Raw genomic sequence first — 13790 nt, 5'->3', positions numbered from 1 at the left:
TATGTTATTCAGGTGTGTATGTGTCCTGGTAATATTTCTATAACTTCTTATTTTGTATTTTCTTCCTAGTGTTGCCATATTTTCACACAGCCTATACTGCCATTTACTGAATAGTTTTCTTAAAGGGATGACTTTTCACTTTAAAAGGAAACTTTACAGTACTTATGGCTGGTAGGTGGAATAGTAAATGGCCCAGCACATTTCAACCTGAACATGATTGGTTTTCTAGGGTTACTCCTGTTCAAATTCTCCTTTCCTATCCCGATTCTTCTCTTAGCTATTGTTGGAAATAGTGGAGTCAGTGGCCCTTCGGTGAGCACACAGAGGGCTGCGTGGTTTCTCTGGCTTGGCTCTTTCCAATCTCTATGAAATCTGTTTCCACACAAAGAAAGGGCAATTGGTAGGCCTGGCAGCTCTATTCCAACTCAAGTTCGGCTCAGGCTGGCTATAGAAAAGCTGACAGTGATAATGCCATTATTGCAGGAAAGTCTACTACAGAATAAAGTTCATCTGTCACTACTCTTTCTTGCTGCAGATAGGCAAACCTGATCCCAGGAAGACTTGGGTTGCTTATTACACAAAGAGTCAGTGGTATGCAGGCATGTACCACACCTTAGAAAATAGTGCTTATATGCTACTCTGTTATCACTAACTTTTACATTCCTGAGAACAGAGGCACCTTACTTCTCTCTGTCTACCCAGTACTGATATTCAGTGGTTACTTATCAAATATTTTATGAATTTAGATATATTCTGATGGCAGATTCTGCCTCCTCCTACTTGAAGCAATCTGATTCCCTGAGCTATCCAGGATTAGAAAATGTTTCAAGAAACAATTTAAATTTAGCCTAACACTGATTACTGTAAGTGATAATTTAAAGTCTGATTATGATTTTCAGTTCTTGCCAGGTTGTAGTGATCAGAATCACTTGTGGGACTCAAAAACAAAACAACAAACTTGTGCCTTCTCTTAGACTTCATAAATGAGTACCTCTAGGGGTAGATTTCAGATATGTGTGCATTTAAAGTTCATTGACTAATAGCCAACAGGGTTGAAAAGAAACCATAATTGCAAAATTTATATAAGTTGCTAAATGCTTTATTTACCATGCATGGTTTTAAGAAATTTACATTAACTAATTTACTTCTCAAAACAACTATTTAAATAACACTTTTACTACCATTTTATAAAAAAAGGACACTGAAGTATGCATATTAAGTGACTTCCTCAAGGTCACACAATTAGAAAGTAGTTGGAGTTTGAACCCAAGTAGTCTGATTTCAAATATTGTGATCTTAACTATTGAGCATACTATCATTCATTGAAACTATTCATAAAAAGCATTTGTCTATGGAAATTATATATACAAGAAAGAATTGTAACATTTCAGGCAAGTGTGCCAAAAACTCACAGGAATTCTGTAGCTTACTCGTATATAGCTCAGGAGAGTTTTTTCCCAATCCCAGTTGCTGTTACAGATGACTCCTATACTTTTATGTGAGCATGTGGGTGGGTATTGATTACATGAATCCACATAGGGATCACCTTTTTCATTCAACCTCTAAACAAAAGAGTAGAGAAATACATAAAATGTATAGCTACTTAAAATGTCATTTTACTTCACTATTTTGTAACTTCTGGGTGTTCTGGTTTTAATTCTATTGGGGAAAGCTTAATTGCCTAGTCTAAGATGAAATGACATACCTCAAACTGCTAGTAAAACTCTGATCCAGGTAATAAAGTTAAGGTTTCTGGTTAGATTCACATTATATAGAAGAGTGGTATTCTGTATTTGTTACAATATGTTGTTGTGAAGTCCAACTCAGATTGTAGTTGGGAAAAGGAAAAAGTAATAGTGTTTTCAGATAATTCTAGATTTTCTTCTCTGATACTACACAAAAACTCAAGAAGTGGTCATTTCTTAAAAGATAGATATAACTTCTGTTTCCAGCCAAGATGGAATATTGAGGACTGCATGTACCTGTCTTACTGAAAGAACGAAATAAGCAAACTACATCAAAAAATGGACTTCCAAGACTTGACCTCAGACAATGAGGAAAATAATCCCTGAGGATGAGGAAACAAACAAATGGAGCCCTATGATTTTCCCAGCTTACTGCCTTGAGGGAGTTTCCAGGACATGATGCAAGGAAGAAGAACTGAGGAAGAACCCAGTAGACTTACTGAGTGAAAAAGTGGAGCTGAGAGTCTAGGGAAACCAAATTAGCTTGAGTTCACAGGATAGAGTAACACTGAGAAGAGAAGACTGAACTCCAGAGATCTGCAGATGATCCCCCTTAAGATTAAACTCAGTACTGATCAGCACATACATGTGAGGAAATGGAGGCTGAAGAAAGAGATATTCAAAAGGATTAGAGAGAACAAACATTGTCCAGTGCTCACAAGGGTCTAGTAACAATGCCAGTTCTCACCAGCCACAAGTCACTGGGTAGTAATTTGTCCTAGTAATAGGAAATGCTTTGCACTAGGTTGCACTACTATGGTACCCCCTACCCAACAAATCATAAAAGCAAGGTCAAGAAGGATCAAACCATTCCCATATTACAACTCTATCCTAGAAAAAAGCTCAAAAATACTTATAAAAAAACCCCAAATGCCCAGCACTTATGAGATAAAATTCACAGTGGCTGCCCTCTAAAGATGACTAGGCATACAAAGAAACCTGGATGTGATGTCGATGTTAGAATTAACAGGTAACATTACAACAGCCACAGTTGTTACATATATTCAAAAAGCTAAGTAGAAACATGGAGGATATTAAAAAGACTAAACACAAACTTTTAGAGATGAAATGTACAATGTCTGAGGTGAAAGTACAGTAGATAGGATTAATGGCAATTAGACATTGCAGATTAGTGACTAATGAACTTGACATATCAATAGGAATTACTCAAAATGAGAAAAAAGAACAGTGAGTTGTAGAACAATTTCAAGTAGCCTAATGTATGATTAATTAGAGTCTCTGAAGGAGGAAGGCAGAGAGGATAGCATACAAGACATGATCGCCTAACAATTTCCAAACTTTTATGAAAACTATTAACCTACAAATAGAAGAAAGTCAATGAACTCCAAGCATAAGAGATATGAAGAAAACTACCAAACCATATCATAACTGGTGATAAAATCATGAAGCAGTCAAAAAAGAGAAGAACAAAGGAACAAAGATGAATATGTCAGAATTCTTATTAGAAACAATCTGACAAGACAATGGATAAACATCTTGAAAACACTAAAAGGAAAAAAACCTGTCTACCTAGAATTCTATACCCAGCAAAATGTCTTTCAGAGGCAAAGATGAGATAAAGTTGTTTTCAGACATACCAAATCTGAAAGAATTAATTCATCACTGGCACTACAAGAAATATTAAAGGATGTCCTTCAAGCAGACAAAATATTAAATGAAAATGTGGGCTTACAGAAGAGAATGATGAACACTGGAAATGATAAACACATGGGTTAATGTATGAGATTCTTAAAATTATAAATCTTTTATAAGATAATTGACTATACAAAAATAACAATGTTGGGTTTACAACGTAAAAGTTAAATATATGACAATAGCATAAAGGCCAGTAGGAAAAAAAAATTGAGAGTAGACAGTCCTATTTTGCACATTTTGACACGCATGGGTTTCAGTTACATAACACTAGTCCCCTAACAACATAGTTCAAATTTCTGTCAACATACTATTTTAACTGTGACTACTTGCATGAAGTACAAACTTTAGATCAGACCACAAATCACTACATAAGTAACAGATGTGGATTATGATGCATGCCCAATCATGTCACTTGATTGTCACAACTGCCCAGTTGATGTTATTCCCAGTTCAGAGCTAAGGAGATGGGGGCTCAGTTTTTCTATGACAAGCTATACTCAGTTTTAAGACCAGTGCAGGCTGACTCCATATCTCATTGTCTTCCCACAATAATTTTTTCTACTCTATATATTTGATAGTCACCATTATTCTTTTTAAATGGATCTGTTTTTTTTTTTTTTTTTTTTGCTATGATATTGGTTTATGGTGCTATTGAAGGCTTCTTGTTTTTTTTTTTTTTTTTCAATACAACTGGACTTCTATTCAAAGTGAAAATTTTAAATGTTTAATAGAAAACATGTCCTTTGGTATGAAGGATTCAGTATCTTTTAAATGCAAACATAGACAACATTGTTTAAGTGCTGAAGATCCTGTTCCATTTATTACTTCTCTGAGTCTGGGAGTATTCTCTGTAAGGCAGAGAGAAAGAGATGCAGAACATTCCTTGACACTATTTAGTAACCTCAGATTTCTTTGTGGTTTAGTGTAGTTTCAGCTGTTCAGTATCCCAAAAGACATGCAAGAAATAGAAAATGCTAAGGGAGGAACAATGAAAATGAGCTTTAAAATCAGGGGTATTTTCACGTGGTAAGACATTTAAGAATATTTTAAAATAAAATTTAGTCTTAAAAACACCAACTAATTACTTGCCTCACTGCCTAGCATTGTAATTATTATTTTTTATTAAGCAGTATTTAAATGCCAAGGAAAGGAAATAAGGTATCTAGTAAAATAGGTGAAACATTTGAGTAAAGTGTATTACAATTAGAGGAAAAAATACATTTAAATATACATTTTATACCTTTAAGATATGAAACATGCAAATCATTATCTCTACATCCCAGTACACAGAAAATTTAAGCCACAGGGACAATAATGCTTTCAACCCTTAGGAAGAAAAATCCCACATCTCTAAGCTGTAATTATTGCCAGAACTATTGAAATGGCATCTTCAGAACTTGGCAATGTTTACTCAGAAAAAGAACCACAGTTCTGGGCTCTCTAGACATTTCTAGCACTTGTGAATATGTCCTTTACTAATGAGCTTGTTCAAGTAATTCGTCAAGCTGTTAATCCTCTGCTTTAGATTTCACTTGACAATATTTTTCTATAATCTGGTGGTACACTTCCAGACTCAAAGGTTTATGTTAATAAATTGCACCTTTTGCTTGGTTCTACCAATGCACTTTTTGTGATGTTGAAAGTGTTATTAGTGGTTCAAAAGAAAAATATTTTTGAGGGGTATGGAGCTGAAGTATAGTTTACTTTCATTTAGAACCAACTGTAGAGAAAAAAAATTACCAAATAGAGGCAGTCAAATCAGTTACTTGAATACTTCCAAGTATCTTTGAAGCAACAATAAACAGACAAAAATTACTGATTTTTTGATGTCTGAAGATTTATTTTTGTGAATTGTCACCTATACATGAAACAGCATCTTATTATTTCTGCTTCCATTACAGAGTTACTCTGTTTTCATTTTTTTTAAGTTTATTTACTTAGGAGAGAGACAGAGAGAGAACGTGAGTGGGGAGAAGGGAAGAGAGGGAGAGAATCCCAAGTAGGCTCCGTGCTGTCAGCATGAGATCATGACCCAAGCTGAAATCAAGAATTGGATGCTTAACCAACTAAGCCACACAGGTGCCCCAGAATTACTGTTTCCTTGGGCATACCCTTATTATGTTCCTGCCTCAAAATTCTAATATGCAAAAAGGAATTGTGTTTATTATTCACTTAATATGTACTTTCATATGTACCTCAAATTTCAGGGTCATTTTAAAAAACAGCTAATGCTAGGGGCACGTGGGTGGCTTAGTTGGTTAACTGACCGACTTTGGCTCAGGTCATGATCTCAGTTTGTGAGTTTGAGCCCCGTGTTGGGCTCTGTACTGACAGCTCGGAGCCTGGAACCTGCTTCAGATTCTGTGTCTCCCTCTGTCTCACTCCTGCTCAAGCTCTGTCTCTCTCTCTCTCTCTCAAAAATAAATAAAAATTTAAAATTTTTTTAACGAAAAATAAAAAATTAAAAAAAGCTAATGCTAACACTTACTGAGCACTGACATAAAAATTTAACATGCATTATTTAATTCAATACTTCTATGAAGAGGATATTGCTTCATTTTGTAGATAAAGAAATACATAAACATAAGGAAACAAAGTGGTTCATTATTCAAGATCACATAGCTAAAAGTGGGAGGGCCAGAATTCAAACCAGTCTGGCACAAGTGTTCACTTTCTTAACGATTACTCTATTTTTTTAACCATAGAAAATATGAAACCCACATCTTAAATATGAGGAAATTGAGACTCAGATGAGGTTAAGTGACTCAGTCAAGGCTATATTTTAGGCTAGAACCAGTACTAGGACCCAGATCTTCCCAATCACATCCTACTTAATTTTGCACTAGATGAACCAATTTTCTGTTTAGAGTTAGGAAATGTAAAAATTTGCTTATATATCTATAAGGCTCTTGAATTTTCACTGCTGAAGAGTCTGTTTTTAAACATATTTAATTAAATATGCAATAAATAATGTAAATAATTTGGCTATATTCAAAAGCCCAAAATATAACTTCTATGTTCCAAAACACTAAAATAAAAATATCTTTTATGAGTTTCTTTTTACTCGTATATTTTAGTAAATTGTTACTTTAAGCCCATGATTAAAGCTTTTCCTGTTTTTATAACAATCCTATTGGCACACTTTATTTAATGAAATTTCCTAAATTTACCTAAAGTTATACATAAATATGTAACTGAAATTCAGGACAGAAAGTTTTCTGTTCAATTATATTTTCAGAATTATTTTTTTAAATCAATAAAGTTTATTAAGAACTTTGATCAAAAACTATTTGGGGTATTCTGACTTTGGTCTTAAGCAGTTTGACTGTGATATTTCTAGGCTTGGTTTTCCTCATACTTGTTTTAGATTCACTGAAGTACTTGGATTGTAAATTTTTGTCTTTCACCAAATTTGGAAAGTTTTTGATCATTATTTCTTCATATTTTATTGTGCCCCATTTTCTTTCTCTCCTTTCCTTCTGGAATTCTAATTACCCTTTGATATTGTACTACAAGTACTTGAAGATCTTTATACTTTATTTCTACCCTTTTTCCCCCTCTCTCCTTCAGACTGAACAATTTGTATTGATCTATCTTCAAGTTAACTGAGTGTTTCCACTATCATCTTCACATAGCTCTTTAACCCATCATATGAATTTTTTTAATTTCAGCTATTCCATTTTTTAGTTCTAAAATTTCCATTTGACTCTTCTTTCATAGTTTCTCCACTAATTTTCCTATTGTTCATTACAAATACCTTCATTTATATCACTGAGCACAGTTTTAAGAGCTGCTTTAAAACCCTTGTCTGATTATTCTAAGTTATTGATCATCTTAGAATTGGCCTCTACTGATTATCTTTTCCCTAGAGATTAGATCACATTTCCTGGATTTTCATACATCAAATGATTTTGAGTTGTATCCTGCACATTGTATCAGTTACGTTGTAGAGACTCTGAATTTGGTTATATTCCTCTTAAGAGTCTTCATATTTTTGTTTGAGCAGGTGGTTAGTTTGGTTGGATTCAAACAGAAACCTCTGCCTTGCCTGTGGTGAGTAGCAGCTCAGATCTCAATTCACACTCCTTTCAATCATCTCAGCACATGTGTGGTTCTAGAGTCAACCAGGTTTGCCCAAATGTTTAGATTTGCCTTATCTGGCTCTCTCCTTTCTGAGTTCATACACAACTCTGCTCGTTGTGTCTCCTAGCCTTAGTTCCTCTGGACAAAAAGACAGCAAACTTTCTCTCAGCATTTTAGCCACTTTTCACTGTACTACAACTGTGCTTGACCTTGCAGTAAAGTCTCTCAAATAGAGAAAATTCACCTTCTGAAGATTATTGCCTCCAACCTTTAGTTTTCCTCTAAAATCTGCCTGCTTTTGTCAATTCTTTAAAACCCTTAGGTGATTGAACTTTTAATTCTGTCCAGACTTTTTAGTTATTAACTATATGGTGAAGGAGAAGAGTTTGTTATGTTTATTTTTTAATTGGAGAAAGAGCTGTCAATTTTAGATATTTGGAATAGAAAGAACTAATATGGAGATTTTGTTCATGAGAAGTTCCTAATGTAGGCATAAATATGTCATATTTCACACAGCCCCAAAATAACACAAAATATTTAGATACAGAAATCCATATTTTAACTTCTGAACTAGCCAGAAGTTTTTGTCATTATTGTTTTGTTTTTGTCATTAATTCTTGTTTTTGTCAATAATTAATTGCCAACTAAATTTCTCTGGATACCTGTTATACCCACTATGAAAATGAAGGAATTAATTTAGATACCTAAGATCCTCAAGGTTCTGTATTTCTAAAAGAAATAGGTTTGAATAGGTTTTATGTTTGTGTGCTATTATTGTTAACATATTTTGAAAATTATAGTTTTAATCAGGAGGTTTTAATTATATAACTTTATATAATAGATAGTTCCTGGAAAGAGTATATATAAATTAATACTATATAATATTTAGAGTATATAGTAGATGACTGTCATTTATAGGAACTGTGTGGATTATTCTTTTGTTATGACAGTTTTTGTTAAAACAATCACTTCCTAATTTAACTTTTGTATAGATGTATACACACACACACACACACACACACACACACACACAACTGATTACATGCTTTGAGTTAGAAATATTAGAAATAACTATATAATTTATTGCCATGACTTGAGGTAGCATAACCTATAAGCTTTGTTGTATAGAGTTACTAACTTTTACAAGTAGATAATTTTTGTTGTTAACTAGATAATAAAGCACCTGTATCATTTTAATTAATACATACATTAAAAGAAGTAAAAATTTTGAAATTAAATTAAAAGAAATTTTTCAAATAAAATTTTCAAAATTACCATTTTGTCTTTACTTAGGTGAAAAGAGGTTATAAGAGATATGGCTAATCATTTTAAATACATTCTAGGGGTGCCTGGGTGGCTCAGTCAGTTAAATGTCTGACTTTGGCTCAGGTCATGATCTCATGGTCCATGGGTTCGAGCCCCGCATTGGGCTCTGTGCTGACAGCTCAGAGCCTGGAGCCTGCTTCGGATTCTGTGTCTCTCCCTCTCTCTACCCCTCCCCCGCTCATGCTCTCTCACTCTATTTCCCTTTTTCTTCCTCTTCCTCTTTTTTTTTTTTCTCTTTTAGAAACAGGATCATAGTTTCTTGTTTGTTTTTTTGTTTTTCACTTCCTTTTTTCTCTTTTTTTTGGATCAGACTTTTTTATTAATTTTCTTTCTTTTTTCTTTTTCTCTTTTTTATTTTCTTTGTAATTGGCTTTATAGTTTTTTGATTCTCTGTTTTGTTGTTGTTGTTCCTTTTCCTTTTCTCTTGTTTGGCGATTAGGCTCTCCCCTCCTCCCTTTTTCCAGGCTTACTTCAACAAACGTATCAAAGTACACCTAATTAAACGTCCAGATTCTTCCCACTGCAAGGAAGAGCTCGGCAGAGGTCTGATCAGTGGGAAACGGCAGCCAAAATCCAACAGCAGCATGCATACAGCATGCACCAGAAACACTTCCTAAAGTGCCAGGCTCTGGACAGTGTATGACCCCTTTTTAACATAGCAGGACTCTTAGGTGCAGGAGACAAAACAAGCTTTTAAAACATGCAAAAGACAGAAACTTAGCCAACATCTCAAGATGGAGGAGTTCTCCCCAAAAGAAAGGTCAAGAAGAAATCACAGCCAGGGACTTGCTCAAAACAGATATAAACAATGTATCTGGACAAGGATTTAGAACAACACTGGGCTTGGAAAAAAAGCATATAAGGCAAAAGAGAAACCCTTGCTGCAAAGGACGAAAAACTAGTCAGGCTGAAATAAAAAATGCTATTAACTGAGATGCAAAACTGACTGGATACAGTCATAAAGATGACTGAAGAAGCAGAGGAGAGAATGAGTGACATAGAAGATAAAATTCTGGAAAATAAAGCTGAAAAGAAGAGGGAAAGGAATGTATTAGATCACAAAGGGAGAATTAGAGAACTTAGTGATTCTATAAAACAAAATAATATCTGTATCACAGGAGTCCCAGAAGAAGAGCAGGAAAAAGGAGCAGAAGGTTATTCGAACAAATTATAGCTGAGAACTTCCCTAACCTGGGGAAGGAAACAAGCATTCAAGTCCAAGAGGCCCAGACAACTCCCTCAAAATCAACAAAAATATGTTAACACCATGATACATCAGAGTGAAACTTCAAAATACAAAGATAAAGAGAATTCTGAAAGCAGCTAGGGAAAAAGTTCCTTAGCTTACTAGGGTAGACACATAAGGTTACCAGCAGACCTGTCCATGGTAACTTGGCAGGCCAGAAGGGAGTGGCAAGAAATATCAAATGTCCTAAATGAGAAAAATATGCAGCCAAGAATTCTTTGTCCAGCAAAGCTGTCATTCAGAATGGAAGGAGAGATAAAGAGTTTACCAGACAAACCAAAACTAAAGGGGTTTGTGAGCACTAAACCAGCCCTGCAAGAAATTTTAAGGAGGACTTTCTGAGAAGAGGAAAAACAAAACAAAACAAAACAAAACAAAAAACCCCAGAAGACCAAAGCAACAAAGACTACAAAGGACCAGAGAATATTGCCAGAAATACCAACTCTACAGGTAACACAATGGCACCAAATTCATATCTTTCAAATAATCACTCAATGTAAATGGACTAAATGCTCCAATCAAAAGGCACAGGGTGTAAGAATAGATAAAAAAAAAAAAGATCCATCTATATGCTGCCTACAAGAGACTCATTTTAGACCTAAAGAGACCTGCAGATTGAAAATGAGGAGATAGAGAACCATCTATCAAGCTAACAGATGTCAAAAGAAAGCCGGAGTAGCCATATTTATACCAGAAAAACTAGACCTTATTTTCTTTAATGTTTTTCAGGTTTATTTATTTATTTTGAGAGTGAGGAGGAGAGGGGCAGAGAGAGAGGGGGAGAGAGAATCCCAAGCAGGCTCCATGCTGTCAGCACAAAGCCTGATGCGGGGCTTGAACCCATGAACTGCAAGATAGTGACCTGAGCTGAAATCAAGAGTCGGATGCTTAACCAACTAAGCCACCCAGGTGCCCCTATTTTCTTATTTATTTATTTATTTATTTATTTATTTATTTATTTATTTATTTTAAGTTTTTATTTTAATTCCAGTTAGTTAACATACAGTGTCATATTAGTTTCAGGTGTACAATTTAGTGATTCAACCCGTCCATACATAACCGGGTGCTCATCACAACAAATGCCCTCCTAATCCCCATCACCTATTTCACCCATGCACTCTCCTTTGTAACCATTAGTTTGTTCTGTATAGTTAGGAGTCTGTTTCTTGGTTTCTCTCTCCTCAATCTCTCTCTCTCTCTCCACCCCCCCTCTCTCCCCCTATAAGAGACAAATATAGAGAACAAACTGAGTGTTGCTGGAGGGGAGGTACATGGTGGGGGTGGGCTAAATGGGTGATGGGCATGAAGGAGTGCACTTGCTGTGATGAGCACTGGGTGTCATATGTAAGTGATGAATCACTGGGTTCTACTCCTGCATCCAATACTACACTGTATGTTGACTAACTTTAATTTAAATAAATAAATGAGAAAGAAAAAAAAAAAAAGGAGCTGCCTAATTAACTCACATAATCATGGGAGATAATAAATGTTATTATTTAAGTCCCTGATTTTTAGGTGTAGGTTGTATGCATCAACAGATAACTAACACAACCAATAAGTTCTTTTCATCCTTTACAAATTTTATTTCTCTCATTCATTCATATACTTTTATTTGTAATGGCTAATATCTGCAAGAACATTGTTGAATAATTGTCATCGTTGAGGGTATCCCATCTTACCCCTGATTTTAATAAGAATGCTTCAGTATGTTTTTTTATTATCTACATTTCAGAATTTTAGAATGAGACACATATCTTGCTAATAGTTTTTATTATTTTTATCCTATGATTTATCTTATTTTTTTAAATCAAGGATTTCTGCTTAAAAAAATCTTATTATCATCATTAGTGGTGATGGCTATGGGAGATACTACTTTATGTTTTTATTTTTTTTTTATTAAGCTTTTTTTAAGGTTTATTCATTCCTGAAAGAGGAAGACAGAGCATGAGCAGGAGAGGGGTAGAGAGAGAGGGAGGCACAGAATCAAAAGCAGGCTCCAGGCTCTGTGCTGTGAGCACAGAGCCCGACACAAGGTTCAAACTCATGAACAGAGAGAGCATGACCTGAGCTGAAGTTGGATGCTTAACCAACTGAGTCACCAAGGCGCCCCTGGGAGACACTACTTTATATTGCCCAATATCTATTCCCCCTTTCTTCATTATTAATTCTCTAATGTTAGTTGGGGCCATAAGGTCCCTAACATTAGGGTATCACTGTATCATTTCTAAATTGCTTATGCTCAATCTATTCCAGGAAAGAGAAGTAAACTTTCATTTCGTTAAGCCACTGTTATTTGAACAATTTCTTATAGCCAATGAATGTGTTGCCTAATTAATAAAGTAACCCTGTGAGTTTTCTCTCTTGTTTTTGTTTTCAGTCTTATATTAAATTACTGGTTTTCCTAATCTTAACTCATCCTTGTAGTACTAAAATAATCCAGCCCCACTCAGTTATATTCTTGTACAATTCTTGGAATGTGCTGATGGATTCCATTTGCTAACATTTTGTTTAGGATTTTTTCAGTGAAGTACACTGTTAGTTTTCTTTTGTGTGGGTGTGAAATCTGTTTCATACATTGGTATCAATGATATGGCCACCTTATAAAAAGGATTTAGAAGAGTGCCTTTTTTTTTTTTTTACCATATTCTAGAATAAGTTAGGTAATATAGATTTATCTATTTCTTTTAGAATTAATTTCTGAAACCCTCACAGTCTGGTACTATGGAGGAATAGCTATTTGACAATTATATTTATTTTATGATAATTGGTCATTTAGATTTTCTTTCTTCTCAGGTAGTTGTAGAAAAATTCACGAAAAGATCACTGAACGTCTCAAGCAAAATGGTAACAAGGTGTAGGGATTACAAAATATGTAGAATTAAAATATAATGCAATAATTATATACAGTATGAAATGTTACAAATTTCTTACAGCATACACAAGTAGACACAAAGTTATATAGGTAAAATGTGATGTTAAAGATATAGATTGCAAAACCTGGAAGAACAAGTAAAAGTAAGAAAGGGAAAACAAGCCAATAAGGAATTAGGTAGCTTAACATTATTAAAATATCCAAAACAAGGCAGGTAAGGAAAAACAACCACAAAGAACAGATGACACAAATAGAGCACACTGTTTTCTTACCTGCTTTAATGGAAGTCAAGTCTTCCTCTCATTCTCTGCCAAAGGTGAAGCATTTCATGTGTTCCATCTCTTTAGAGGAACTTGTGATTTTTTAAAATTCAGTTCAATAGGTTGTCTTGCAACTCAACTCTCTGATAGGTTCAAGAAAAGTGTTATTGTTGTTATTAGGTTATCCAGCTGTATCTCATTTTTAGGAGGGAAGGAACATTCTCTTGTCACTTCCTGTATCCAAACGAAAAGCAGAAATCTTTTTCAATAGTTTTTGTCTTTGAACAGTGTATCCAAGTTATATGGTATACAATACAGATTCATAACTAGTATATTTTCATTTTCAATTTTATCATCTTGTTTTAGAAAGTAAACTTTTTTGTATCATTTAGTGATTTGGAGCCTGAATACAATCTTGTCTGGTATTAAAATTATGACCTTCCCTTTCTACTTGTATTTGCTTAGTAAAATTTTGCCCATCCTTCTATTTTCCCTTCTGAATCACTTTGTTTCAGTTATGTCTTTTATACAGAGTTAGGCTTCACTTTCTCTTAATGGTTGAGATAATTTATTTATATTTATTATGATGATAAATATATTTG

The sequence above is a fragment of the Puma concolor genome, chromosome A3 (genome assembly GCF_028749965.1).
Source record: "Puma concolor isolate L17-30 chromosome A3, mPumCon1.1.hap2, whole genome shotgun sequence".
Lineage (NCBI taxonomy): Eukaryota > Metazoa > Chordata > Mammalia > Carnivora > Felidae > Puma > Puma concolor.
This window is presented reverse-complemented; position numbering follows the sequence as displayed.